Below are 6,898 nucleotides of genomic sequence, written 5' to 3' on the forward strand. Positions count from 1 at the left end.
CTGCTCCAGGATAATAACACTGGGGGAGATTCCCTGGGCTGACAAGCAACCATGGGCACAGATCAGACCCTGCTGTGCTGGTCCTGAAGATCTCGCAGAGGAGGCCTGGCTGTGAAAGAAAACTGTAGCCTTCCCGAACCCATCACACCCACAGTGTTTATCTTTGTACTGATGTTTTCATCTGTGGCTCAGGTTCTTGGACATGCCCTTGAGGGAAACCTTGAAAGAAGCCCTAAGTCTTCAGGTGCTGCCCTGTGGAGATTCCCTCTCTTCATGGAAAGGCTGTTCTGGAGGCAGCTCTGGGACACAAGTGCCCACTGCCTGTCCCTGCCTGCGGGCACAGCGCTGCCATGCTCAGAGCCCTCAGGGCTTACAGCAAGACAAGGGATGAGGAGGAGAGTGTGGAAGTGGAGAGATAACAGCTCTGGGAGATCAACACTGGTGCCTGGCAGGGCTGCCATCCCAGGGTTCTTTTCCCCTCCACCCATACCCACAGGAACTCTCCCTGCGACTCTAAAAGGCCTTGGAGAAAAGATATCAGGAAACAAAAGTCGTTGAATATCCCTTTATTTTGTTGAAACACACAGAGAGCACAGCTGCTCATTTACACACTCATCCAGTAAGAAAAGAGAAGAAGACAGTGAATTAAAAACAGGATGACGACATTATCCCAATTGAAAAACCAGCAACACCACCACCAAATACAGAAGCTGATCTGAGCCTGCCATGAATGCTTTAGTGGGATGTCCCTGCCCATGGCAGGGGGTTGGAACTAGATGATCTTTAAGGACCCTTTTAACCCTAACTATATTATGATACTGTACTATGAATTTTATGACAACTGCTATGCAGAAGGTGATGAGCAGTTCATTGCTTTAGAGAACCGTCCACTTATCAGTTTCCACACTGCATCCTTGAGCTGCTGGTTCCTCAAGCTGTAGATGAGAGCATTCAGTGCTGGAGGCACCACTGCATACAGAACTGACGCCACCAGGTTCATGGCTGGAGAGGAGATGGAGGGGGGGTTTCAGGTAGGCAAACCCTGCAGTGCTGACAAAGAGGGAGACCACAGCCAGGTGAGGGAGGCACGTGGAAAAGGCTTTGTGCCGTCCCTGCTCAGAGGGGATCCTCTGCACAGCCCTGAAGATCTGCACATAGGACACCACAATGAAAACAAAACAGCCAAAATATAAACAGACACTAACATCAAGAAGCCCAACCTCCCTGAGGTAGGAGCGTGAGCAGGAGAGCTTGAGGATCTGGGGGATTTCACAGAAGAACTGGTCCACAGCATTGCCCTGGCAGAGGGGCAGGGAAAATGTATTGGCCGTGTGCAGCAGAGCATGGAGAAACCCAGCGCCCCAGGCAGCTGCTGCCATGTGGACACAAGCTCTGCTGCCCAGGAGGGTCCCGTAGTGCAGGGGTTTGCAGATGGCAACGTAGCGGTCATAGGACATGATGGTGAGAAGAGAATGCTCTGCTGAAAACAAGAAGACAAAGAGAAAGACTTGGGAAACACATCCTGCATAGGAGATTGTTCTGGTGTCCCATAGGGAATTGGCCATGGCTTTGGGGACACTGTTGGAAATGGAGCCCAGGTCGAGAAAGGCGAGGTTTAGGAGGAAGAAGTACATGGGGGTGTGGAGGTGGTGGTCACGGGCAATGGAGGTGATGATGAGGCCATTGCCCAGAAGGGCAGCCACGTAGATGCCCAGGAAGAGCCAGAAGTGCAAGAGCTGCAGCTCCCGTGTGTCTGCCTGTAGAGTTACGGCAGATGCCGAGGCCCTCACACAGCTCCATGCACTTGTAAAAGAGTTGGGTCATAGCAGGGCAGGGTCATAAAAGTCCTGGGTAATAGAGAGTCACAGAAAACTTTAGTGTGAGAAGTCAGGTCAGAGAGTCCCATCCTGGAAGAGTGATAGAGGAGTTCCGTATTAGAAGATTCGTAGAAGTGTTTGGTCATGGAATTCTCATAGCAATGTTGGGTAACAGAAGTCTGAGGTCGTGGAGGGTTCATGTTACAAAAGGGCCCTAGGAAGAGTCAAGTCATAGAAGTGTGAGAATTTTGTTGAATTTTAGAAGGGTTTGGTCAGGGAATGGTCATAGAAGGGCCACTTCAGAGAAGGGTCGTGTCATAGATGAGTCATAGAAGAGTCATCGAAGAATCAGGTCCTTTAGTGTCATAGGTTGGACATGGTTGGAGCACAGTGTTGTACAAGATTCAGGGCATGGAAAAGTCAGGTAATATATGTGTCCGATCATATAATGTTGGTCATAGAAGGGTATGGTCATAGAATATTTAGATCAGAGAGGAGCTGGTTCATAGAAAGCCACAGAAGCTTTAGAGTAGAGTTGGGTCATAGAAGGTTTGGTTCACAGAAGGCTTGGGTTTTTATAAGAATTGGGTCATAGAGGACTCATAGAAGAGTTGAGTCATAGAAATGATTAAAATACGTACATATGTCAAGAGATATCTAATCTTTGGCAATTTGTATGACAGCGTTGAGTGGGGAAACTTCACGGCACGTTCAGACACATTTTCAACATGTGTTTTTGCACCCTTAGGAGTACAAAAAAATTTTCAACAATGGGAAGTGCAACATTTTACCGGCATTCCCCATTCCCAGCCAGTACAAGCAATTGTTGAACGCACACATCAAACAATAAAAAACTATTTGCAAAATGAAAATGAGGGCGACTTAGGAGAATCACCAGCAAATAGAACTGCTAAGGTACAATATGTAATGAATTACTTGCTGCTTCCAGGAGAAAGTTTAATTCCACCAACTGTGAAACATAAGCAAAGCACTTCCACAGGAATGTTAGAATATAAAAATCAGATAAAGGGAAAGGTAAAAACATGGGAAGTAAAATGGGAAGGACTATTTCAGTTAATAACTTGGGGACAGGGTATGCTTTTGTCATTACGGATAAAGGGACACGCTGGGTACCGGCAGAGTGGACGCGACTGTATATAGAGAAGAAAATGCGGATTCAAGATGAAAACGACTTGGACAATATGGACAGTAATATTGAATGTTGAATTGTTGGTTGGATTCAAGAAATCATATTGCGAGGTGGAATAATTTTGATAATGTTTTTTATAATGTTCTTTGTATTATGTAATGTTTACAGCGGCAGTTAGAAAGAGCTTTTAATCCTATAGCCGTAGTTGAAAAACAAAAAGGGGGAATTGTGGGGAGTATTTCACTCAGTGCCAGTGCACAGAGCGTCAGGCTGCCCGGCTCCTGCAGCCAAGCGGCCGCCGCCCCCCTGCTCTGGCCACCGATGCACTGCTACATGGGCAGCACACACAGAATTTGCTGAGCTGAAGAGTGTCCTTGAGTGACCTTGAAAAAGTGGACAACAGAGGAGCATTGCCGGGAAAGTACCTACGAAAAGTCCCTTAAAAAGAAGACGAGAAGAAACAATTATAGCCTTGTGATACCCAAGGAAGGAGTCAGGACTTTGCGTGAATAGTGAGTGATTGGTCATCTGCTGACCAGTTATTTCGAAGTTTGAGTGCGGGGACAGTTGTTTGTAACCAGTCAGATAACACCATATATTTTAAAATTTAGCAGAATTGTATAAAAGCAGCCTGTTTTTGCAGAAGGGTCTTCTGTTAATACAAGTTCAGGAGCCCATGCCTCAGTCTCCTCTTAATTCTATAAACCTTCTATGACTGAACTCCTCTATGATCTGCCTCATGTATTACCCCACACTTCTATGACGCCTCTACGACCCAAATCCTCTATGATCTGTGTCTTCTATGAGCCACTCTTCTAAAACCCGAGCCTTCTGTGAACCAAACCTTCTCTGTGAACTCAACTCTTCTCTGATCCTTCTACAGCTTTTTATGACCTGACTTCTGTAACTTCACTCCTCTATGACCCGAATAAACTATGACCTAACTCATATGAACTTTCGATGACTACATCTTCTCTTACTGCTGTGTCAATCGACTTTTCCATATCAACCCGTCTATTCGTATGATCAGGCCATTCTATGACTTGCACATTTTATGCCCCAACCTTTCTCTGACCTTCTTTGACTTAACTGTTCTCTGACTCTATGGTGTTGTGACTTTCTATGACCCAAGACCCTCCTGTGACCTGGCTCTACTATGTCACGAATCATTTATTCTGCAGCACTTCAATGATCAGGCACAGCTACGACCAGACTCCTCTGGGACCCAACTCTTCTGGGACCCAACCCTTCCATGACCCAACTGGTCTGTGAACCAAACCCTGCTATTAACAGACCCTTCAATGACCAGATCCTCTATGATCTGAGTCTTCTGTGAGTCCTCAATGACCCAACACATATGAGATGCCTCTTCTATGGCCCAACTCTTCTATGACTCGACTCAACCCTTCTATGATCCGATACTTCTATGATGTGACATTACTATGACTCAACTCTTCTATGAGTCTTCTATGACCCAACTCTTCTAAAACCCAAGCCTTCTGTGAACCAAACCTTCTATGACCCAACTCTACTCTAAACCTTCTATGGCTTTCTATGATCCAGCTCCTCTCTGATCTAAATATTCTATGACCAAACCCTTCTATGACCAAACATTATATGATCGGACACATATATTACCTGACTTTTCCATGCCCTGAATCTTTTACAAGACTGTGCCCCCATTATTCTAAGACCCTTCAGGTCCTGACTCTTCGATGACTCTTCTATGACTCATCTATGACACGACTTTTCTCTGAAGTGGCCCTTCTGTGACCATTCCCTGACCAAACCCTTCTAAAATTCAACAAAATTCTCACACTTCTATGACTTGACTCTTCCTAGGGCCCTTTTGTAAGGTGAACCCTCCACGACCTCAGAATTCTGTTACCCGATATTGCTATGAGAATTCCATGACCAAACACTTCTACGAATCTTCTAATATGGAACTCCTCTATCACTCTTCCAGGATGGGACTCTCTGACCTGACTTCTCACACTAAAGCTTTCTGTGACTCTCTATTACCCAGGACTTTTATGACCCTGCCTTGCTATGACCCAACTCGTTTACAAGTGCATGGAGCTGTGTGAGAGCCTCGGCAGCTGCCGTAACTCTACAGGCCTGTGTTTGGAATTACATGGAATAACTGCTCCTAGTCTGATTTGGCAATGTGAGAATGTTCATGACATCAGCGTCATTGCAGTCAAAGCCAGATCTGCCTGCCCAGGGCCTGGGGGTCAGGGCTTGGCCTTTCTGCTTCACCAAGCAAACCCAGGCTTTTCTCAGCATCACAGCTGCCTACACAGCCCCTTTCCCTGCGTGCAATCATGGCCTCCAATTCTCGGCTCTAACGAGTCCCTGGGGAGGCTTTGTTACTAACCTTCCTCACTGAGACCAATTAATACTTTAAGGTACTCTGAGTTCTGCTGTTGACTCCTTGAGAACTTTTCTCTATCTCCTCTCAGCAGCTGAGGTTCAAGGACTCATCAGCAAATCCACCCTGGGTCTCATTAAAATACAGAAGCCCTTAATGAGCTCTTTCTCTTCCTGCAGATTTCTTCAGGTCATCAAGTCTTGTACAGCTCCTTGGAGTCATTTCCCAGTGTGGTTAGAGAGGAACATTTAAAGGTGCAGCAAATAAAAAAGATGTTTAGTTTAAGGTTTATATTTCCTTTATTTTCAGTTCAGAGAAGAGGTGACAGACACATTCTCCAATGGACATTGATGCCAAGTGTCACCTCCAGAGGTGTGGGCAGCATGGAAAAGCATCCCTTGAGGTCTGACCCTGCATGGACAGCCTTCCTTCTCACGTCCCCAGCCCCACCTTTTCTGGCAGTGATCACATGGGATTTGCCTTCCTGATCCTTATGTCCCTTTTCCTTTCCGTTCTGACAGCTCAGCGAAATGAGATCATTCCATGTCACCTTCCTGGTGGCACAACCACCTCTCCCCCCTCCCCCCACCTCCCAGTGATTCTCCTGCCCAAGTAATGCAATGACACTGCAGGACAGAAGTGTCTCTGCCAGCTGAGGGAGGGAACATCAGGGATGGCTCCAGTGTGTTTCTCAGCAGGTTCCCTGGAGCCCCAGGGACACCTCGAGGGAGCCCAGAGGGGGCAGAGAAAGGGCTGCCTTGTGCTGCTCCTCTGCTGCTGAGCTGGGATGGGCTCCTGGTATGGAGGGAGCTGGTGGCAAATGGGCAGCGCTACAAAGAGCCATCTCTGGGCAGGAGCAGCTCCTCTGCAGAGCCCAGCAGGGCTGAGGGCACTGCCTGCAGGCAGAAAGGAGGGAAGAGGGAGGCAGAGAGAGGGGAAAGGCAGTGTGGGGTGGGAGGGAAGAGGAGGTTTCATTTGGAGAAAGATCTTCACAGCCCTTCTCCAGGTGAGTCTCTGGGTGCAGGACAATGCAGGTGCAGTTCCTGGAGTGATCTCCAAAAGCTGCCACAGCCTGTGGGATCTGTCAAGAGGGTTCTTGCTGTTTCTCCAGCAGAGACAAAAACCAGGGTCAGTGCTCAGCCCACCCAGGGAGCAGACAGAGAGAAGCTGTGGGTGGAAGAAGCACCTCCTGTCAGGAGAGGGTCTTTCTGATTTCAAGAAGGTGCTGTGTAAGTCAGGGCTGCTCACAGCTCCAAATCACTCCAGGATATTTCTAAGAAGACCTCAGTAAGGGAAGATCAGGGTAGGGATTACGTTAAAGATAAGGAATTCTCCCGAGTGTGCCTTTTTACTTTCCTACACTTGGGGAATTTCAGGCAAGAAATGGAACAAGGGTCTCTCCTGCTTGAACAAATCTCTGAGACACCTGAGCTGTGTCCTTGAGTGGTCAGTAGGTCTGATGGGAGCCTCTTAAAGCGTCTCCAGCTGCTCCTCTGCCCATGGGCAGCACCAGCACCACCTCTGCTGAACTGTTCATGCTTCGTGCGTCCTGTCATTTTC

At 47.5% G+C, this 6,898-nt stretch overlaps 1 pseudogene; it reads right to left on the reverse strand.

Annotated features, from left to right (window-relative positions):
- Nucleotides 1-937: 937 nt before the first annotated feature.
- Nucleotides 938-1,457, reverse strand: LOC128850826 (olfactory receptor 14J1-like; annotated as a pseudogene).
- Between the last annotated feature and the right edge of the window lie 5,441 nt (nt 1,458-6,898).

This window comes from Cuculus canorus, unplaced genomic scaffold, assembly GCF_017976375.1.
Source record: "Cuculus canorus isolate bCucCan1 unplaced genomic scaffold, bCucCan1.pri scaffold_88_arrow_ctg1, whole genome shotgun sequence".
NCBI classification, from domain to species: domain Eukaryota; kingdom Metazoa; phylum Chordata; class Aves; order Cuculiformes; family Cuculidae; genus Cuculus; species Cuculus canorus.